The sequence below is a fragment of the Impatiens glandulifera genome, chromosome 1 (genome assembly GCF_907164915.1).
Source record: "Impatiens glandulifera chromosome 1, dImpGla2.1, whole genome shotgun sequence".
In the NCBI taxonomy this organism is placed as follows: domain Eukaryota; kingdom Viridiplantae; phylum Streptophyta; class Magnoliopsida; order Ericales; family Balsaminaceae; genus Impatiens; species Impatiens glandulifera.
This window is the reverse complement of record NC_061862.1, coordinates 139156153-139166990: the sequence shown is the minus strand read 5'-3', so window position 1 is coordinate 139166990 and position 10838 is coordinate 139156153.

Below are 10838 nucleotides of genomic sequence, written 5' to 3'. Positions count from 1 at the left end.
AAATAAAAAATTCAAATAAGTTACTTTTTCTTTAATCAAATTTGTTTTGAACAAAATCCCTCAAAATCCTCAAAGGACATTAATTGTTTTGAACACATTTTAGATTTCATTATCTATTAAATTTAGATACATAAAAAAATGCTTTTTTTTTTACTAAAGTATAATTTTTAATTGCTTTTATATCTTGATTTAAATGAAGATACAAAATTAATATTATTTTTTAATAGTCATAAACAAAACTTCTTTGATAGTTCCTTCAAGTCTCTCTTCCTTTTACTTTTTTCTTTTGTCTGGTATAGACTTTTGTCTTATTAGTTATTATCACATTTTTTAATACTTATTTTCCACATTAAGATTACTTTATTTAACTTTGTTATCTTAGGTGTCGGTTTTGAATTATTTATGTAACTAGTATGTCCTTTTTAAATAAGTTATTCGGTATATATTATTAAAAAATAAAATATTTAGATAAAGAATTAGTTTTTTATTTAAGAAAATAAATAATATTTTAATTAATAATAATTGAGTATATATAATTAGTTCGGTGAGTTATTTAAAATTAAACTAAAATATCTCCAATCTATCAAACACTTGTAATAATTTGTTTTTTTTTTCTAAAATAGTATAGACACAAATACTTAGAGTTTATAACATTATGCTTTTATTTTTAAGCTAATAATTTTTAATTAATTATTGTGAATTTGTGTTATATTTCAATAATTGGATTATATATATCTTTTTAAATATTTAAGGTCTCCTATTTATTGTAATTTAGTATATAGTGTTTATTTTTTTTTAACAAAGTATTGTAAATTCAACATATAATTAACTTGTTCTTATGTTATATTATTGAAAACACTTATATTATAATCAATTTTATTACAAGATGTTATTTTGAACTTAAATTTGATTTTCACAATATCTAAAAATAAACAATTATCATTTTGTAAAAAATCACACAAAAATTATTTAGAACATATTTTGATTATTTGTTTTTATGTAGAATGATTTAAAAGTTTATAGAAGAGAAAGTAACTTTTTCAACTTTTTATTTAATTCAATTATATCTTTTATATCAAATGCAAATAAATAAATTTTATTTTTATTTTAATTATTTTTAAAAATTAACATGATTTTGACAAAAATAAATATTTTCCAAAAAGTATCAAATAATATTAGATCTTGAAGAGAAGAGAAGTGTTAGGAGGCATAAATGATCATACACATGTAATTTTTAATTTATTTATTACATTACTTAATTTATTAACTAAAATATTAAAATTACTTTAAATTATTATTTTTTATTTTATTTATATATTAATACCTTTAAATATTTTAATCAAAAATAATTATCACATCATAAAAATCATATATAACTCCTCCACTACGAGTTAGTTTTTGACACGTGGAGCTCCACAGTTAATCAACTATAGTTGGCCTTGACCCTTTCTAATATATAAGACCTTATTTTCTTAAAATGGAACAACCTAAGAAATGAGACGTTACGTATTCATATTAGTGCAGACCCACAAAATTGATCTACCCTATCCCTAATTATTATTTTTTTTATGGCCACTGCTATCGTTAGTTGAATTTGTGTCGTTTTCGTGGAATGAGATTTGAACTTTAAATTATGTTAAACTATCAAAATATTAACTATTTGAGACTTTTTTCTAATGAATAAAATGTTGTCTTATTTTAACGTATCATAATCATTTCTTAATTAATTTGTCGCGTTTTTAAATAAAATAATATTTAGAGACGACACACTTTTTAAAATTTATTATTGTTTTCGAGATTACAAATTATAATTTATCGAAGTTAGTTTATGTGACTAAAAACAATGGGTAATCTAAGAAAAAATTTGAGGAAATTTGAATATAGATATATTTTGTATTTATTTTTTAAATATTTTTATAACGACAATTTTTTTTGGATTGTTTACTAATTTAAACGTATTTGTGTTTTAAATATAGTATTTTTTTAATATATACGTGTTCAAAATTATCGAATACGGTTTGAATAATTTAAAAAATATGTAATGTGTAGAAATAATTAAAAAAATTGAAAAGGAGAGAATTATTATATTGTTTTTCAAGTGTTGTAAATTAATTAAGAAAAATAAAATATTATGTTAATATAAAAGGACAAATATTTATTTATTTGTTAAAATTGTGATGGTTAGAACCCCACGTAACATAATTTAAAGTTTGAGTCTTATTTAATAGAAAAAAATTAAGTTTAAGTTAAAATGACGATTTGATATATTTTTAATTATATAAATAAATAAGTAACCTGATAAATAAATTTATCAAATAATGTGTTGAGTTGAATTTGTAAAGGTTCGATCTTTATTTATATGTTAAAGAAAAACAAAATGAAAAAAGCTAAAAGGAATATGTTTAAAATACATTTTTGAAAACTCTATTTTAAAATAAATAATCTTTTAAATTATTTATGTTTAATTAATTTAAACTAATTTTTTTTTAAAAAAAATGAAATTGTATTCTGATTATCATAAATTTTCAGATTATTTAAAATTAAATCTTAAAATTAATTATTTTTTAAATTAATTTTAAAATCTGTGAGAAATCAATAAATCTTTTAAAAATAATGTTTTATTTAAAAAAAATTCTTAAAACGCAAACCGAGGTTGAAATTCTTGAATCTCGAGATTTTCACGGAAACCAATGCAAAGGGGTTTTTCCGGGAGTTACAATAGTACTCCGATCATTAATACATGATCATCATATGTTACTTGATAATAACTCACGTGAACAAGTTTACTAATTTTCATGTTAAACCTATCGGTTGATAGTACCACGATCATTTATACATTATCACTCTAAATGCTACTTGATAGTAACTCACGTGAATAGTTTGTCAACATTCATGTTAAAATAAACATATATATTGTGAGTTTAAGCGGAGGGCCATAGTTGCGGGGTGTCATGTTAGTTCTTTTTTAATTTTTTAAAAAAAATTATATATTGATAGTATCATGATCATTTATACGTGATCGCTCTAAGCGTTACTTGTTAGTAATTCATTTGAATAGTTTGTCAACATTCACGTTAAAATAAATATATATATTGATAGTATCACGATCATTTATACACGATCGCTCTAAATGTTACTTGTTAATAACCCATGTGAATAAGTTTGTAAATTTTCATGTTAAACTTATTTGTTGATGGTACCACGATCATGTATTCATGATCGCTCTATATGACTAGTAAAAAAATGGTCTATACCGACTGGTTTACCAATCAATACTACCATGGTTACCTGTCGGTATTACCCTATACTGATTGGTTTTACTCGAATCGGTCTCAATCGGTAGAATCCTATTCTCTTTTATAAGGCATCAAGGGAAAGTTCTCTCTCGGTGTTACCCTCTACGGTAACAACGATTGGTTCATAACCAACCGGTGATAACAATTGGTTACTCAACCAATCGGTGCTGCTTACTCAACCAATCGGTGCTGCTCAGGAAGGCTATGACGATTGGTTAAAAGGTGATGCTTAGAGCATCCCCATCGGTAGGTACAAATCTAATGTGGACAAAATTTGTACCTGGGTACACTAATGGGGAGATGGGTACAAATCAGGAGAGAAAAAATTGAGTAGCAAAGTTTTGCTACTGGGTACAAATGAGAAAAAGTCAAAAAAAGTGGTCCCACCCCCACTTTTTTATACAAAAAAAATAAACATTTAAAAATTTTAAAAAATAAACCGTTTTATTTAATTTTTTATTTAACAAAATATGATTTAGTAGTCTATTTTTTTCAAGTATTATTGTGATGATAATTTCCTAAATTATTTTTAAAAATTATTGATTTTTTTTAATTTTTTAATATAATTTATAAATATTAGTTTTATTAATTTAAACAAATTAATATAATAAAAAATAAAACAAGATTACTTGAATTATTGAATTAAAAAATATTGTATGAATTAGATGATGTGGATGGTGGGACCACAATTGTACTTGAGATGGTTGGGGAATAGAGATATAAATTGAGAGATATAATTTATTTGTGATGTGGCTGCTGATGTGACACATATTTGTATCTATGTATGGATACAAGGATGGGGATGCTCTTAGTAAGGCAATGACGATTGGTAATTTAACCAATCACCATAGACTTTTTACAAATAAAAAAAATCTTTTTCTTATGGCTGGTTAATCTTCTTCTTATTTTTGATCATCTTCATCAAATGAAGAGGTAGAACAAGCAATCAAGACATCATAAAATAATATTATTTTTTTTTGTCTAATTTATATGTCATTAACTATATAAATCTGTTGTATATGGCCAAATTAAACTCCTGTATAACCTAAGAGCATGTCATTTGTCACAAATTCTTATACAAAGAAAGAAAGAAAAGGAAGAATCCTAAACAAGGAGAGGATCATATCATATCACACAAATCCTAGACTCTAGATTGCAATATATTAGTGAATGGAGAGTCCATATACCTATCACTATTACTCATGCAAATCAGTGTCAATTGCCATGTACTCACACCCATATGCATATTTAGAATAAACATTTTCAATCATGTATTAATTATTAATCCCAAAATCACTATATCAATACCTCATACTTCATTTGATCTCCATTACATCTCCACCACTTGGAAGGAACACATTCTAAATATTTACACCACCAACAATACTCCCTTATATTAACACCACAAGAAACAGCCACAATAGTCCCCACCATTATGCACACAACAAGCAAACCTAAATCATATAGAAAAACAAAAACAAAAGTAAACAAAGGATCCAAGACTCAAAGAACATTTTACTTCATACTCAAAGAAAGCACCTTTTCCTTAAGTCACTTCCCCAAGTTGAGGTTTAAACAGCCGCACAAATCCCAAAAGAAAACCCGATATAAATCCGCCCATATTTCCAACATTGTTCACATAAGGCAGCAAGCCCAAAATAATGCCAATAAATCAAAATAGTGCAACAAAAGATGCAACAGAAGGTTTGTCGTTTAGAAACAAGGTAACAACTAAACTATCGCTCATTGCAGAGAGAACATAAGCCATCTCAATCCTAACTGCAAATTAACCCCAACAACATACTTTTACAAGAAAACTAACCAATTAACTAGCTTCATAAGAAAATAATAGATTGTAAATAAATTTCGGAATTTCATTGCAAAACAGAATAAAAGACTCCAAAACTCATTTGAGAAACTTGACTTCATGTTTTTGATATGAAATCATCACAATGGAGGGACAACACCAGTAGTGTTAACATGTACTCCCTTTATCTCATTTCATATAAAAATTACATTATACTTTTCTTTTTCTCACATATTCAAGTCTAATGAAATTAAAATTCATTAGGTATACAATTACTTACCATATATTTAGGGGGAATGTTGGATTTGAACTTAGCACGAACAATACCGCAGTTTCCATGAGGCCTTGAAACCTTTCCCCAAATGCAATGATAGAGAGATGCGTTATTCTTCCCCTTCACCTTATAAATGTATGACATAAATAATGTTGCATAAAAGCGCCAAAAGATGGCGACATTTATTTTGCGGTGTTTTATGGGGTTGTACCGACTGGTTTTTAAGCCAATTAGTGTTATATACAATCGTTCACCGATTGATATAAAGAACAATCGATATTATGAATATAATACCGATTGGTTTCAAACTAATCGGTGTTATATTTATAATGTCAATTGATCCTTATACCAATAATTTTTTTGGTCGCGAAAGACCCTCTTTTTACTAGTGAATGTTTCATGTTAGTAACTCATGTGAATAAGTTTGTCAACTTTCACGTTAAATTTATTGATAATACCACGATCATTTATACATGATTTCCCTCAACGTTATTTATTAGTAACTTACGTGAATAAGTTTATCAACTTTTATGTTAAACATATATTTTGATAGAACTACGATCATTTATACATGATTGCCTTAAACATTACTTATTGGTAACTCACAACGTTATTTATTAGTAACTCATGTGAATAAGTTTGTCAACTTTCACGTTAAATTTATTGATAATACCACGATCATTTATACATGATCTCCCTCAACGTTATTTATTAGTAACTTACGTGAATAAGTTTATCAACTTTTACGTTAAACATATATTTTGATAGAACTACGATCATTTATACATGATCGCCTTAAACGTTACTTATTGGTAACTCACAACGTTATTTATTAGTAACTCATGTGAATAAGTTTGTCAACTTTCAAGTTAAATTTATTGATAATACCATGATCATTTATACATGATCTCCCTCAACGTTATTTATTAGTAACTTACGTGAATAAATTTATCAACTTTTACGTTAAACATATATTTTGATAGAACTACGATCATTTATACATGATCGCCTTAAACGTTACTTATTGGTAACTCACATGCATAAGTTTGTCGGCTTTCACGTTAAATCTGAACTTATTTGTTGATAGTACTTTAATCATTTATACACGATCTCCCATTAACATTACTTGTTAGTAACTCACGTGAATAGTTTATCAATATTCACGTTAAAATCAAACATATGATACTACGATCACCTATACATGATCTCTCTCTACGTTACTTACTCACGTGCATAATTTATTGATATTTATGGCAAACCATACTTTGTTTATTGACATTAATTACGACCATTTGTATATGATCATCCCAATGGAAAAATAAATCATTAATCAAATACTATCGACCAAAAGTTCTAAATAATACATCCGACGTAGATAATCTGATTCAAAGGAAAATCAAGATAAAATTTGATTTCTCAATAATATATATGGTAATTTATGTACCATCATCCTATATGCTAACTTATACAGATATTTTGTTAAGATCCATAAAAGGAATAAAAAATCAAGACGATCCTTGGTCAAAAGTTAATCTTTGTTAAGAGAACTACCAAAAGAAATATTTATAATCATGGAAAAACATCACACATCAACCTGAAGATGACACTGACATACACCACTTCCAAGTTCTATCTTTCTATCACCCTCATAGTAGAGCTATAAAATTGGACAAGAAGGTATATTGTCCATATGTTAGACTCGAACCCACATTTTCAAAAAACTAGTTTGTTGTATTTAAACTCGGTTTGAGAGAGACATTCTGTAAGCAATAATATTTTACCTACCCAATTTATGAATTAAATAATTATTTTTGAATAGATAAATTCAAAATAATAAACATTAAGGCCAGACCAAGATTAAATAATTAATTGGATAATTATTGTATAAATTAAATTCCAATTAATTAAAATAAAGGCAAAGATAACCAAAATAAGATAATTTGAGATAAATCTTGTATTAATTTTATCTCAAATTAATTAAAAGGGCTCAAATAAATTAAATAAATAATTTAAGATAAAAGTTGTATCCATTTAAATCACAAAAAATAAAATAAATAGACAAAATAAACATGTATGTCTATTTAAATATTTTGTAAGATGAAAATAAAGGCAAAAAGTGTGAAGAAAAATTGATTTCAAACAAGTTCCAATGCTGGAAAATGGTCATGATCCAGTACAACGGGAAATAAAAGAAACAATTACAGTAGACCACACAACCATCGGATGGGCGCCCAAGCCTTATCTAATGGATATCAACAGATTGCGTCGCCCGCTACAATAGAAGTTAAGCGCTTCCGTGCATCATCGGATCAACTAACGTGCGCCTCAACGTCGTTAGCCCGAATGCAGATGAAATGCCTAAATGCCAACAGACAATGACGAAACACTGTACCCAGACACGCGTTTGCGCTTTGGCTTAAAATGATGACATTTTAGGATTGTATTTTTCCTTTCGACTAACTAGATAAAATCGACCGAAACTTTAGATTTTTAAAAAATAAAACTTGACCGATACTCAACCAAATTCGATGATTCAAAGGCTGAAATGATCACCCTAACATGGTGATCATTTCACCTATGATCATAAGTGCAATGATTCCCTAATTGGATGAGAATGATTGAATAAGGACAAAAGCCATTAATGATCTTTTGTCTTGAATTCGAACCACTTAATTATCCAATCGACTTTGTTGGTTTTAAATAGCTCTCCTTAGACAAAACGAAAGCAATGATCAAAATCCCGAATTTACAATCCAAACTTTATAAAATCCAACATGAAATTTTCTCAAGCTTTTGACAATTTTGGAATTTTTTTGTAACGCTCTAAGATTTATTTCTAGATCATCACAAAGTTTCACAAAGAGTTCATGAGTGCTCTCCAACTCACATTAAACTTTAATTCATTTTATAATTCAATTTACAAATTCAAATTAAAAAGTTTACATTTCAGTTCGACTAGTCTTGAATATTAATTAATTGTTTGTGTTATTGATTTGAATTCGATCCTAAGATAATTTCAAAGGTTTCTGTCGAAATCAATTTGAATAAATAAGCTAAATCGAAAATACCCAAATTTGATTTTAAAATTTTCAAAATTGGGTTTCTTTTCCTGATCTCTAACTCAAGAATTACAATTTAAAAAGCTTCCTAACACCTTTTAAAAGATGTTAGAGTAGTTTTGGATAATTCCAATCGGTTTGAAGTATGTTTATACCAAAACCAAAAATGTGAAAAACACATGTTTTTGAATTGGTTAAAACTAATAGCTAGTATTCGTATTTTGGTTCTATTTGGTCCAAATACGTATACGGAAGCTATTGGTATGTTCCTTTGTTAGATAAAATTAACTAATTAACTTAGGATAATTAGCCAACGGTTATAAAATTACCAAGTTTTGAATATTTATTCTAAATAATCAAAAAATGAGAAATTGTTAATTAAAAATAGATAATTAATTAGTAGTAGTAATTATCTATTAAATAAGAACTTAATTGTGTTAAATCCTATGCAGATTAAAAAAAATCGGAAGAAAAAGTTGTTCGACCTTTTATTAAATCGGTATTGTATCAAAGTTCGGTTTTACAGGAAATCAGCATTCTAAATATCGGTTTTCTATAAACAAGTAACCGACATTAGGTGAGATCAGTTTTGCATGGTTTTAAAAACCGTTTCGGTTATCAACCCGATTTTTTAGGCAAACTTCGGTCCGACTGGTCCAACCGGTTGAACCACTAGTTGAACCGAAACCAATAAATAAAAAAAATATTTAAAAGTAATACTAATAAATTATAATTGCAAAATATTAAACTTTTACTTTTTAACTTAACCATTATTATATTTTTTTAATTTTAATTTATTGTCTTATCATCTTCCCCACTCCCACTGTTGTCTCTATTATTATATTTTTATAATTTTAATTTATTGTCTTATCATCTTTCCCCAATGTTGTCTTCATTATTATATTTTTTTAACTTTAATTTATTGTCTTATCATCTCTCTCATTGTTGTCTCTCTCTCTAAATATCATATTCAGGTCGAAGATTCACGATTTTATATTGTCTGATCTTCCAGCAAAGGTAAGATTATGCTCAATCTCCATCTTAGCTTAACAGATCTATTAGAGGAAAGATAAAAATCCGACGAAGGAGCACATGGAGAATGACAAAGTTCAACTAAACTTTAACAGATCTGATCAGACGAAGGAAGACGACATAGAATCGATTAACAGGATCGACTAACTTTGATCTGATCAGACGAAGTGAAAACATCTGATCCTCTTACTGAAAAATGATTTGAGCTGAGATCGGAGCTTAAGTCTCCTCTCCTCACATATCCATCAGAACAGGGTAACCTTTCTAACCGGAATTTTCTAGCTCTATTTTCCAGTTGAACCGTCCGGTCGGACCGGATTATGACCGGTTCAAAAGGTTAGCGTATATAAGTCAAAAGCGAACCGCCTATTCCACCGTTTTGCGGTCAGACCGGTTAGACCGCCGGTCCAATCGCGTATTTCAAAACCTTACAGTTTTGTAACATATGCGTATTTTACAAAAGCAAAACTGGTATTTTCCCAAATCGATATTTTAGAGGAATCAAAATTTTACGATATCGGTATTCTGTGAAGCGGGAACCAATATTTTCTCAAATTGGTATTTTCTAACATCGGTATTATATCAAAGCATGCGTCCGGTATTTTTGCAAATCGGCATTTTGAAAAGCACATGTCCGGTATTTTTACAAATCGGTATTTTGAAAAGTACGTGTCCGGTTTTTATTTTCCGGTATTATATAACTTCGGTTATATAAGAAGTAAATTCCCGATATTTTATTGAAATTAGTTTTTCAATAGAATCGATATTTACTTAGAAGCGTTTTCTGTACACTTCTTGCCTCTCAAAACCTATCAGCCTCGGTACTATATAAACACATTTCCGATAGCTACAAATATCAGCTTTGTATAGACAAGGCAGTTTGTTTCCATTTGGGTGCAATGACTGATGAAGACCTTTTTGACAGTAGTAGAGATATGATAAAAGAATCAAAACAAGTCAAAGCTTCTGAGATTTACGCTCCTCGTAAATCATAATCTAATTAATGACAATTTGGCTTATTATCATCCAAGTACAGACAAAATCAAAGGATATCTCATTTAAAGTATTATTCTGAATCTCAACCAATCAAGATCAAGACTGATGTTCTATGAAGCAAAAATATATCCGTTGAGCATCAAATATATTTGTTGATATCCTGCCTACTTAAGAAGACATAGGCCAATCTTCTCATACACGACAACCGAGCTAGATACTATCTTATCTTTGCCACCAACTATTTCAAGCTCTCAAATCTTAAAAGCCTTCAAGTGTGCTAGAGTTCTAAAGTTGTATTACAATACTACCCATTCTATGCGAGTTTGTTAGCATTGTAAGTTGACAGAATTTGTTCTTGTTCAACAGAAAGTGTG